Genomic DNA, 12,718 nt, shown 5'->3' on the forward strand with positions numbered 1-12,718 from the left:
TGATTTTTCTCTATTTGCCTGCCAGTGCGCTTTAACTTTTTGGATTCCGGAGCCTTTGAAAAGTTGAAGTTAGGGAGGCTCCTACAAAAACGTAGCGTGACTTTTTGAGCTTCATACACGCTTCCCCCATGTGATTCATAGATCCAGGTTAAGAAGCCAGCTTTATCCCGCACTCTGTGTCTGTGGATGCAACTGTACCATACCACACTTAACAAAAACTAGAAAATTTTCTTGAGCTATAATCTCCCATTGCATGGTATCTCCAGGTTAAAAGTATTGTTAGGCATCCTATTGCCTAAAAAATAAAGTTTAAGTTCTTTAACCAGAAATGTAAAGTTGGCTGAAACTTTATGTCCTCTGGGAATCCCCAAACACGTTTTGCACTCCGTGGCCCTGGTATCTTGGTTCATTCTCTTCCTTTTATTGGGAACGTCAGCCTTCAGGGTTTAGCTCAAATGCCTTTTCTCAGAAGCCTTCGCTCCAACAGGAAAGAGGCTGCTGAGGACTGAATGTTTGTGTCCCAGCAAAATTCGTATATTGAAACCTAATGCCCCATGGGATGGTATTAGGAAATGGGGTCTTTAGGAGGTGCTTAGATCATAATGGTGGAGCCTTCATGAGTGGGATTAGTGTACTTCTAAAAGAGACCCCACAGAACTCCCTGGCCCCTGCCACCAAGTGAGAACCCAGCAAAAAACAGCTATCAATGAACTAGACAGCAGGTGTCACCAGACACGGAATCTGCCAGCACCCTAATCTTGGGCATCCCAGACTCCAGAACTATGAGAAATAAAAGTTTGCTGTTTATACGCCAGGCAGTTTATGGTATTTTAGTTATGGCAACCCCAATGGACTAAGCCAGAGACTTTCAGAAGTTTCAGTAGACTTGTCTTTCACTATAGTCATTTGCCTGAAACCAAAAAATCCCCAGACTTCCCTGGCCTGATACAGGGAGCAAATTTTGATCAAGGCAAATTGATCAGTGGGAACAAGGCTGGAAGGAGCCAGTCAAATAAATTTCCTTTTCCTCTCCCCGAGGTAGACTACTGTAAGGCATGGTCTCTCTGCACCACCTGTCAGGAGATGTGTGTGGCTGAGTGGGCCACCTGCCAAGCAGATTCTTGATGTGAAGCAGCACCAGCACAGTACTTCTCATCTTTCCTGCTTCTTTTCCTCTTTCCTTCATTTTCTCCCTGTGGACTAAAGCATCAGCGCTCATCAAGCTTGCTTCTGGCTCTGTCGTTTAAGGAACGAAGGCAGCACAATCTTATGCTCCTAATTATCCAATCTGTAACGCAGAATCACTGAAAGGATTCATTCAGCTCTCCCTCCTGGGTATTCCCCTGGTGCTCACAAATTCTCTCAAGATGCTTCTCTGCGACCGCAGCCCACAATGTTCACTGTGAGGAAACCAAGGATGATGCTGACATTGCCCCTCCTGTACTCCCAAAGACCATCCATCCTCAGTTGCCAAAGCAGGGCTGTGTTCCCTGCCGAGTGGCCAAACATGTCATTCTCCCCCACTGCGGCACTCCAGTGTCAATAATAGGACTGCTTGCACTCATGGTCTGACAAAGTCTCTTAAGGAAGCAAATCTTCTAGTTTCTGCCACTAACCTCTGCTCATGGGGGTCCAAACCACAAATCCAGGAGTTTCAGAGAATGGTCATCTATTATCTCCATCATCCTTCCATTCTCTTCTGTGAGCATTTGAGGCATCCACTTGGCTCAGAACACAGAAGCCTGGTGTAGACTCCTACAGACAACCAACTCGCTGAACTCCTGCCATGTCCTCCAAACAAGCATGGATTACCTTTAGGCCTCCTGAGATTGCATTTTGGATACAGATACAGGTATATCTAGTATTATAAAGTAGACCTCTTTTGTTGGTGTACTTACCTGGTAATTAGGAAAATTCTCCATATATAATTGGTGTGCCAAAAATTTTGATAAAATCCCTGTTTGTCACTTTTAATCTGATTATGAGAAAATAGACAAGTCTCTGCACTAATAGCTATTGCTGCATAAAATATTACCACAAAATGTATGGGTTGGAATAATATATTTATTATGTCATGATTTCTGTGGATCAGGACAGGCCTAGATGGGTCTTCTGCTCAGGGCCTCACAAGGCTGCAATAAAGGTGTTGTTTAGTGTATGATCTCATCCAATGCTCTGCTGGGGAAAGTTCTGCTCCCAGGCTCAGTCAGAATTCAATTTCTTGGGTTCTGGGACTAAGGGCTTCAGCATTTTTCTGGCTGTCAGCAAGAGGCTGTCTTCAGCAACTGGAGGTCACCCATAGTTCCTTGCCACATGGGGTTCTCCAATATCATCAAAGCTTGCAAGCCAATAAACCAATAGCATTTACTAGCAAGAAATCAATCATAATCTTAGTCTAACCACAGAAGGGACATCTCATCACTTTTGAGGGTTAGAAGGAAGTCACACTCAGAAGTGAGGGAGGATTACATAAGGAAGGAGGGAGCATTAGGGGCATTCTCAGAAGCAGCCCCCTGCTATATCCAGTATCTGCCTGGTAAGTATAAGACCTTAAACTAACCTTTTTAGCTGAGAGTGAATTGTATACCAGGTTCTTCCTCTCTTCTGAACCCTTGCGACTGCCTTCCTCTCTGGGCCTGCCCGGGGCCCTATATCTTCCTCTCTACCAGGCCTGCACCAGGCCCACAGCTAGCGCCTTTCACCCTCCAGTTCTTGACAACTTCATAGTCTCAGAAACTACAAAAAGACTTTGGTTAAAATTAGGTTTTCTGTGTTTTAACTACTGCAGAGGAGAGACAGGGAAAACAAGCTGCACCTCAAATGCCAGAAATCATACTTGATTTTTATAGGCTTGAAGAAAAAGGACCAAAAAGCCAGGGGATAGTTACCAGTTCATTTACACAGTAAGGGAATAACAAGAGGTATGATTAATGAGTTACTGCATAATGTTTTATGAACATATTCAGTTTTCTGATATATTCTGATACACAAATGTGAAGTCAATTTAAGTATAGGGGTTCAGATTTATAATTTGAAGTAGAGTGACCAATCATCCCAATTTTCCCAGTCCTTTGTTCCCAGGACACAGGACTTTCAGTTTTAAAACCAGACATCCGGGGATCCCTGGGTGGCGCAACGGTTTGGCGCCTACCTTTGGCCCAGGGCGCGATCCCGGAGACCCAGGATCGAATCCCACATCAGGCTCCCGGTGCATGGAGCCTGCTTCTCCCTCTGCCTATGTCTCTGCCTCTCTCTCTCCTCTCTCTCTCTCTGTGTGACTATCATAAATAAATTAAAAAAAAAAAAAAAACAGACAGCCTGCATCAAATGAGACTACTGGTCACCCTAATTTGAAATGACAAGAGGCAGGCTTTACACACAGTTGAGCAAACCCTTACCTTCTGGGACCTTGGATATTGGGACATTCCAGGGAATTAAACCCCACAGCATATTAAATACAATGTCTTCATTTCAAACATAAGGCTAGCCTGGCTGGTCTGACTCTATGTCTCACAGTGTATTTGCAAAAAACAGTTTCAAGATCAGGAACAATTTGGGTGCCTGGGTGGCCTAGTCAAGCATCTGCCTTCAGCTCAGGTCCTAATCCCAGGGTCCTGGGATCAAGCCCCGCATTGGGCTCCCTGTTCAGTGGGAAGTCCTCTCCTCCCTCTCCCTCTGCCTGCAGCTCCCCCTGTTGTGTGTGCATTCTCTCTACCAAATAAAAAATTTAAATCTCAAAAAAAAAAAAAAGATCAGGAACAATTTTCACCATTACATTGAGCAAACAGGAAGCCTAAAAACCTAGGAAATTAGGAGTTTCGTTCATTTAATCAAAGCTTGTCCCATCTTAAAAAGAAAGTTCATATTCCTGATCTAAATTTTTTTCTTTACCAAAAAGAAGGTTTATGATATCCTGATTACACAATGTAAATGCTACTTTTTCAAATAATAACCCGTTTTCCTCAAGAAAAAGACAACAATCTCAGAGAACTGTAATTAGAGATTAAATTGAGAGTAGGTGGCATGTGGAAACTAAATTATAAAAGACTGTGATTTTTTTTTCCAAAGGCAACTCAGGTTAGTTTGCTTAGTACATTTTATATCAAGTTCTTGCTTCCCAATTCTGATTTTAACCAGCAGTGCTCTATTATTTTACGCCTCTGGGTCTCTTTGCTATTACTATAATTGCTAAGTTAGTAGGCCACAAGACTTGAAATGGTGATGGTAATGGAGTTCTTCATAGTACAGTGAATATGTTATTGTATGGTACTGACTTGGGGACCTTAGGTACAAATGGCACCAAACAGTCATTCGGTAAATGGGATGACAGCTCCTGTAACATAACAAAAAACGATTAAGGTAGCGCTTTTTTAAAAATTTTATTTATTTATTCATGAGAGACAGAGAAAGAGGCAGAGACATAGGCAGAGGGAGAAGCAGGCTCCTTGAAGGAGAAGCAGGCTCCTCGCAGGGAGCCCGAAGCGGGACTTGATCCTGGGATCCAGGATCATGCCATGAGCTGAGGCAGAGGCTCAACCACTGAGCCACCCAGGCGTCCGAAGATAATGCTTGCTAAAATTCCTCCATGATAAAGGTATTCTTAGCCATCATTCATGCTTAACTAATCCCAGGTATGAAGACTTTACTAAATGAGGGTGTGTAGTTAAGGTTGGTGGAGAAGGAGTAACACCATATGCTGACAAAGAACTATACAGCTCGAATTCTCACTTGTCTCTTTAATAGGTTCAGAGGTAATTTTGTATAGTATTTACATTTCCACCTCTGAAAAAAAAATGCCTTCCAGTTTCCAAAGGTAAATATGTGCTGTACATCATTTTCTATAGCCTTTCAAGAACTCTGAGAGGTCTGAGATTTTACTGTCTGCCTGCCACAGTTCCATGAGTACCAGTAGAAGCTGGAAAACCACTGGGTCAGAGATGAACTTATAGCAGTAGCAGCAGAATAGCAGCATTGTTGTGCCAGCACCCTGAGCCCCAATTCCCACAGAGTTCTGTGAAGAAGGCCAGATGACATCTGCCTACACATCGGGTTGCATCACAGGAAAGGAATAGTGAAGTTAAGAAAACTTTATTAATGGGCAGTAAGAATGTCTGCCCTTTGCTTAAAAGAAGACACGATCTCCGTCTTCAAAGGCTATAAACAAACCTGCCCTTTGCTCCAGAGACAGATACCATTTCTATCTTCCAAAGTTTCCAGCCAAGACTGCCCCCTTGAAAGGCAAGCATAACTGTCTCCCAATATGGTAAAGTACAACTATATCCACTATCAAAATTTCTTCCAGACAAGTAAATTAAAAGACACAGATTCTAATTTCACAATGGTTATGTATTAGTCATTTCTTGCTATGTAACAACATTAACACAAACCTAGTGGCGATCGACATTTACTATTATCTCATAGTTTCTAAAGAATGTTAAAATAATATGTTTGTTGTTTTATACCATGAAATTTGGGGTCATTTGTTACATACCAATAGATATCTGGAACAGACAACGAAGATTAACACACATCTAAGGAAACTTCTGTACCAGGTTGACTAGTAGCTCCCACACCCACCCTCCCCTCCAAATTTATATCCACCTGGAACCCCAGAACGTGCCCTTATTTGGAATAGGGTCTTTGCTAATATAGTCAAGTTAAAGTGAATTTATACCAGACTTTGGATAAACCTAATCCAATGACTAGGATCCTTACCAAAAAAAGAAACTTTGGACACAAAGGTATAGATACACACAGGAGGAAGATGGCCATGTGAAGAAGGAGGAAGAGATTAGAGTCATGCTGCCAAAAGGCAAGTAACACCAAAGATTACTGGCAACCACCAGAAGCTAGGACAGAAGGATGGGATAATTTCTCCTTCAGAATCCCCAGAAGGAACCAACCAGATCGACATTTTAATTTTGGATTTCTGTCCTCCTGAACCACGAGAGTAAAGTTCTGTTGTTTTAAGCCACTCAGTTTAGGGTAATTTGTTACAGCAGCCCAAATCGATGAATACAGCCTCTAACATTAAAAACAAAAACAATAAAAAGCGACTTGGAGTAATGGAGAAAATACATAGAGAAGACAATTTCTCAAAAAAAAAAAAAAAAAGAAAGAAAAAGCATGGTTTTCAAAAAGATAAGAGAAGTTAAATTATATTTAGTGTGACTAGGAGTAGTATATCATAAAAAGGCATAATCAGAGAGCAAAAAAGAATTCTAAGAAATTAAAAATATAGCTTTAGAAAGAAAAATATTTACTAAAACAGTTATAAAATTAAGATCTCCCAGAAAGTAGGACAAAAAGAGGGGAAAATGAAAATGGGTAGGAAAATATAAGAAAATTAGGAGAATGGTCCAAGAAATCAAAATTCAAACAGGAGTTCCAAAGAGAGAGAGAGAGAGAGAGAGAGAGAGAATAGGAAAATACAGAGCACAGAATCAATAAAACCAGCAAAATTATCCAGAACTATAGATGTGATTTACTTATTGAAAAGACCCACCAAGTGCCTAATACAGTGGATGAGAAAAGATATACACAAAATCTTATCTCTGAATTTCAGATACATTTTTTTTCAGATACAGTTTTGAAGAGATAGAACAGATCTACACAAAGTGTTAGGAGTCAGAATGGCTTCAGACCCGTACGTAGTACACTAACTGCATTAAGGGCCCTAATTAATGGCCTCCCCATATCTGTAAGCTTTGCCCTATAACTTTGTAGTCCCTTTCTACTCTGATAATGGCCCTGGCAATATGACTCACATTGGTCAAAGAGATGGCAGTGTTGAGAACACTTTAAAAAGGTAGGGGAGGGCCTTTAGCTCAGAGCGTGATCCTGGAGTTCCAAATTGAGTCCCACATCGGGCTCCCTATGGGGAGCCTGCTTCTCCCTCTGCCTGTTTCTCTGCCTCTCCGTGTCCCTCATGAATAAATCAAAAGCGAGGGAGGGGGAAATCGGTCAGATGATAGATGTGTTAATTAACTTGATGGAGAGAATCCTTTCAAAATGTATACATATATCAAATCATCATGTTGTACACCTTAAATATATTACAATTGTAGTTCTCAACTATGCCTCTAAATAAAGCTGGAAAAAAAAAAGAGTGGGTTATAGGAGAAAAGATAGATGCACAGATCCATGAGACAGGTAGAGTTGAGAAACAGTTACATACAAATAGAGGCAATTGATATTTTTAAGTCACTTTACTTTTCCAACAATTTAATTTAACAGAAAAATTGCAAAGATAGTTCAGAGAGCTCCCATATATCCCACACTCAGTTTCCTCTATTATTAATATTTTACATTTATTAAATGTAAGGTGGATACAGTAATGAAAATTAATGAACTAGTATCAAAACATTATTAATTTAAAACCATGCTTTTTTTTTAATTTTTATTTATTTATGATAGTCACACAGAGAGAAAGAGAGGCAGAGACACAGGCAGAGGGAGAAGCAGGCTCCATGCACCAGGAGCCCGATGTGGGATTCGATCCCGGGTCTCCAGGATCACGCCCTGGGCCAAAGGCAGGCGCCAAACCGCTGCGCCACCCAGGGATCCCTAAAACCATGCTTTAATTCAGATTTCATTAGTTTTTACCTAAAGTCCTGTTTCTGTTCCAGGATCCCATTCAGGATACAATATTACATTTAAGTTGCTGTGTTTCCTTAGGCTCTTCTTGTTGTTTATAACAACCTTAAAAGTTCTGAGGAACACTGGTCAGGTATTTTGTAGAATATTCTTCAGCTGGAATTTGTCTAATATTTTTCTCCTGATTAGACTGGGGATATGGATTTGGGGGAGGAAGATTAGCCATTTCATCCTATCATATGTATACCAACCACATGACTTAGTTTTGATTTTAACTGTGGTCACCTGGCCTAAGTAGTATTTGTAACTTATTCTTCATATACTTTAAAAGTACTGTTACCCCTGGGGCACCTAGGTGGCTCATCGGTTGAGTGTCTGCCTTCAGCTCAGGCTGTGATCCTGGGGTCCTGGCATTGAGTCCCACATCAGGTTCCCCAAAGGGAGACTGCTTCTCCCTCTGCCTATGTCTCTGCCTCTCTTTGTGTGTCTCTCGTGAATAAATAAGTAAAATATTTTTTAAAAAATTACTGTTACCCTCTTTCTACATTGTATTCTTAGGAAGGAAAATGATATGTGCAGCCCTCATTTATGATAGGGCAGCCCAGGTAGCCCAGCGGTTTAGCACCGCCTTCAGCCCAGGGCGTGATCCTGGAGACCCTGGATCAAGTCCCACGTTGGGCTCCCTGCATGGAGCTTGCTTCTCCCTCTGCCTGTGTCTCTGCCTCTCTCTCTCTTCTCTCTCTCTCTCTGTCTCTCATGAATAAATAAATAATTTTTTTTAAAAAAAGGAGTAGAGTCAAGTGATTTTTTTTTACAGAGTAGGAAAGATAGTCTTTTTGACAATTAGTAGGAAAGATAGTCTTTTTGACAATTTTGTATATGGATATCCATATACAAAAAAAAAGAGACAGAGAAACTTGATCTATAATTCATATTAGTCATTCAAAATGATCAAAGACTTAAATGTGAAAGTAAAACTATAAGACATTCAGAAGAACACAACATAGGTATATATTTTTGTGACCTTGGATTAGACAATGACTTCTTAGATATCCTACCAAAAGATCAAGGAATCAAAAAAATTTAATATATCTGACTTCATAAAAATTTTTATGAGTTTGTGTTTCAAAGGATACTACCAAGAAAATGCAAAGACAAGCCACAGAATGGGAGGAAATGTTTGCAAGTCATATATCTGCATTTATTATCTACAATATGTAAAAAACTCTTACAACTCAACATGAAAAGAAACCCAGGATGCCTGGTTGGCTCAGTCAGCTAGGCATCTGCCTTTGGCTCAGGTCATGATCCCAGGGTCCTGAGATCGAGCAAAGAGACTGCTTCTCTCTCTCCTTTTGCCTGCCACTCCCCGTTTGTGCTCTCTGTGTCTGTCAAATAAATAAAATCTTTTGTTTTTAAAAGAACAAAAACAAAAATAGTACAATAACAAATGTTGATGAGAATGTGGAAATATTGGAATCCTCCTACATGACTGGTAGGAATACAAAATGGTACAACCACTTGATAAGACAATTTGACAGATCCTCAAAAAATGTAAACCTAGAGTTATCAGATGATCCAGCAATTCTACTTCCAGCTTTATACCCAAGAGAACTGAAAAATATGTTCATGCAAACACTTCTACATGAATGTCCACAACAGCATTATTCATAATAGCCAGGAAGTAGAAGTAACCCAAATGTCCATCAACTGATGACTGGGCGCATAAAATGCGGTGTATGCATGCAGTGGAATATTATTCAGCTATAAAGGGAATGAAGTCTTGATACATACTACAACATAAATGAATCTTGAAAATATTATGCCTAATGAAAGAATCCAGTCACTAATGGTGACATATTGTATAATTCCATTTATATGAAATGCCTAGAATAGGCAGATCTTTAGAGACAGAAGTAAATTAGTGGTGGCCAGGGGTAGAGGTTGGAACATAGGGTGGAGATAGGGGAGCAGAAAATGACTGCTAATAGGTATGAGATTTCTTTCTGGGATGATGAAATGCTCTAAAAGAATGATGTTGGTTGCACAAGTATGTGTATATACTAAAAACTGCTGAATTATATACTTTAAATAGGAGAATGTTATGCTATTTGAAATATATCTGAATAAAGCTATGTTTTTAAAAACTTTCTTAGATAAAACACCAAAAGCACAATCCGAAAATGAAAAAGAAATAGTGAATTGAAAACCTCAACAAAATTAATCCTTTTTGCTCTGCTAAAGACATTGGGTTTTTAAAAAAAATATTTTATTTATTTGAAAAAGAGAGCAGAAAGCAAGTGGGGAGTGGGGGTAGAGGGACAGAAGGAGAGGGAGAAACAGACTTCCTGCTGAGCAGAGAGCCCAATGCAGGCTCAATCCCAGGACCCTGGGATCATGACCTGAGCCAAAAGCAGATGCCTAACTGACTGAGCCACCTAGGTGCCCCTAAAGACATTGTTAAGAAAAAGAAAATCCAAGCCATAGATTGGGAAACAAATCTTGCAAGTCATATTATTGGCAAGTATCTTTCATCCAGAATATATAAAGAATTCTCAAAACTCAAAAAAAGGAAACATACCACCTTGTTCCTTGATAAAGCTCTTATCATTCTTAAATGAGATCGTCATCATGATCATGGTTACACATTTATTTATCCAATTTCAACCTGGTAAAAAAGAAGACAGATTCTTATTGAAGTTATGCAAAAAAAATTATGGTTATGAAAGAAGAACTGGGTAAATATTGTATAATTTTTAGCCAATCTTACCATTATTCTGAGCGGTTTTATAGACAAGAATAATCAATATATACCATTAATCATAACATAAGCTTTATTACATGTGTTCATTGTTAGCTCATAATCTCATCTACACTCTTTATGGGATTGCTTACTCTGATTTCCAATGGGTCAGTTAGTACAAGATACTATTTAAAGGGTGTCTCTTTCCAGTTTGAACAAGCGTGACAGTAAAATTGATGGCTAGAGATGAAGGGAAAAGGCTTTTGGATATGCTCACTAAAAGTAGAGTATTACCCATAATTAAATCAAAAATAGGTTTTGTAGCTCCTGGGTTAAGCAGTAATATTTTCATGCATTTGTCTGCTTCTGGACTAAGTAGTCTGCAAATCCTACCCCAGCGCTTTAGTACAGGTTGACAGCAGTCTGTTGACAATGGCAGTCTATTCTGTATCTATGGTACAGTCTTCAACTGTGGTTCTTTTGATGTTTTTTTCCTGAAGACCAATTCCTCTCAGGTAAACAGAGGCCCTCACAAGGGGTTAATAGCTGGAGTTAATCCAGCTATTTTGTTATGTGCCCTTAGTGATAGCGCTTTTCTAGGCAGATTGTGGCTGAAGTTATGGACATAGCTTTTAAGATTTAATAACACTTTATTGTTGCACATGGAGCTTTCTCCTCAAACTGAGAGACAAGAGAGACATAGAAAGGGTTATTGATAAACAAGGCTTTGTAAACGATCATCATCTTTTGTGAAGAAAAGGCTTTTGGGATCCCTGGGTGGCTCAGCAGTTTGGTGCCTGCCTTTGGCCTAGGGCATGATCCTGGAGTCCCAGGATCAAGTCCACCTCAGGCTCTCTGCATGGAGCCTGCTTCTCCCTCTGCCTGTGTCTCTGTCTCTTTCTCTGTGCATGTCTCTCATGAATAAGTAAATAAAATATTCAAAAAATTTAAAAATTTTACCCATACAAAAAGAACTACAAGCCTAGGTTTTACAACTTCAGCCAAGGGTGAAAAGGAAATTTGAAACACAAAAACACCGATCCAGCAGCTCCAGCACACACACACACACACACACACACACACACACACACACACATTTTTACACCCTTTGTGGCAAGCAAGTACATCAAAGAGCACAGAGAACAAAAGGAGATGACAAAAGTACACATGTCCAAATAAGCAAATAAGGGCAGCTGGGTGGCTCAGCGGTTTAGCTCCACCCTTGGCCCACATGATCCTGGAGACTCAGGATCGAGTCCCACGTCAGGCTCCCTGCAGGGAGCCTGCTTCTCCCTCTGCCTGTGTCTCTGTCTCTCTGTCTCTCATGAGTGAATAAATAAAATCTTAAAAAAAAAAACTATTATCATCGGATTTTTTATTGTCTGCTACCTGGCAGATCACCAGACAGTCAGCCATTCCTGAGAAACTACCAAAATGAGACCCCTGTAATTTTAACGTATTGTTCAGCAAGTGGAATCTCATATACTTACCATCTCCATTCTGCCAACAAACTATAAGAACTAGAAAGTTCTTATTTTCAGAATGGTTTTGGCAAGCAAAATGGAGTTTTTTTTTACATGTACTATCTCAATTCCCCTACAAATGCAAAGGCAAAACATTTCAACTACTATACTAGTATTTTTTTTTTTAAAGATTTGTTTATTTATTCATGAGAGACACAGGCTGAGAGAGAGAGACAGAGACATAGGCAGAGGGAGAAGCAGAATCCTTGCAGGAAGCCCGATATGGGACTCGATTCTGGATCCCGGGATCATGATCTGAGCCAAAGGCAGGTGCCCAACTGCTGAGCCACCCAGGCGTCCCACTATACGAGTATTTTGTTCAAGAAGCTAAATGGAGTTGCTCATAAGAATCAGTTCAGTTTCCCATTAAGCTACAAAATCTAGATTGTCATGCTTCTGCTATGTTCTGTAGCATGCTAAATGACTCCATACATCCACCATCTCGATGTCCCCCAGTCTTCAAGTGTTGGACGCTTGTACATCCAGAAAGGCTTTATGCTAATCTGAGACTCTGCTAAGCACCGTCTCAGTGCCTCAGTGAATTCTAATATCTAGATATTTGCACATCCCAGATGTTTAGCATGGTGAGAGACTATCTTATCAACACCATCTTGGGTTTCCAAAAGCTGCAAGGGTTGGACACTGGTGCTTCGGGTTTGTCATTTACCTCTCCACATGCAGTCACCTACATGCTCCAATACTTGTACTTCCCATATATTGTTAACTGGGTGATTTGAGCCTTTTAAGTACAAAATCTAAATTTGTCCTCCCTGCCCACACCACACACGTGCAAACACGTCCAGATACTTGAGCTGGATAATTTCCAATCTGTTGTTCAGCATGTGGAATGAGGTAG

This window comes from Canis lupus, chromosome 17 (assembly GCF_011100685.1).
Source record: "Canis lupus familiaris isolate Mischka breed German Shepherd chromosome 17, alternate assembly UU_Cfam_GSD_1.0, whole genome shotgun sequence".
Lineage (NCBI taxonomy): Eukaryota > Metazoa > Chordata > Mammalia > Carnivora > Canidae > Canis > Canis lupus.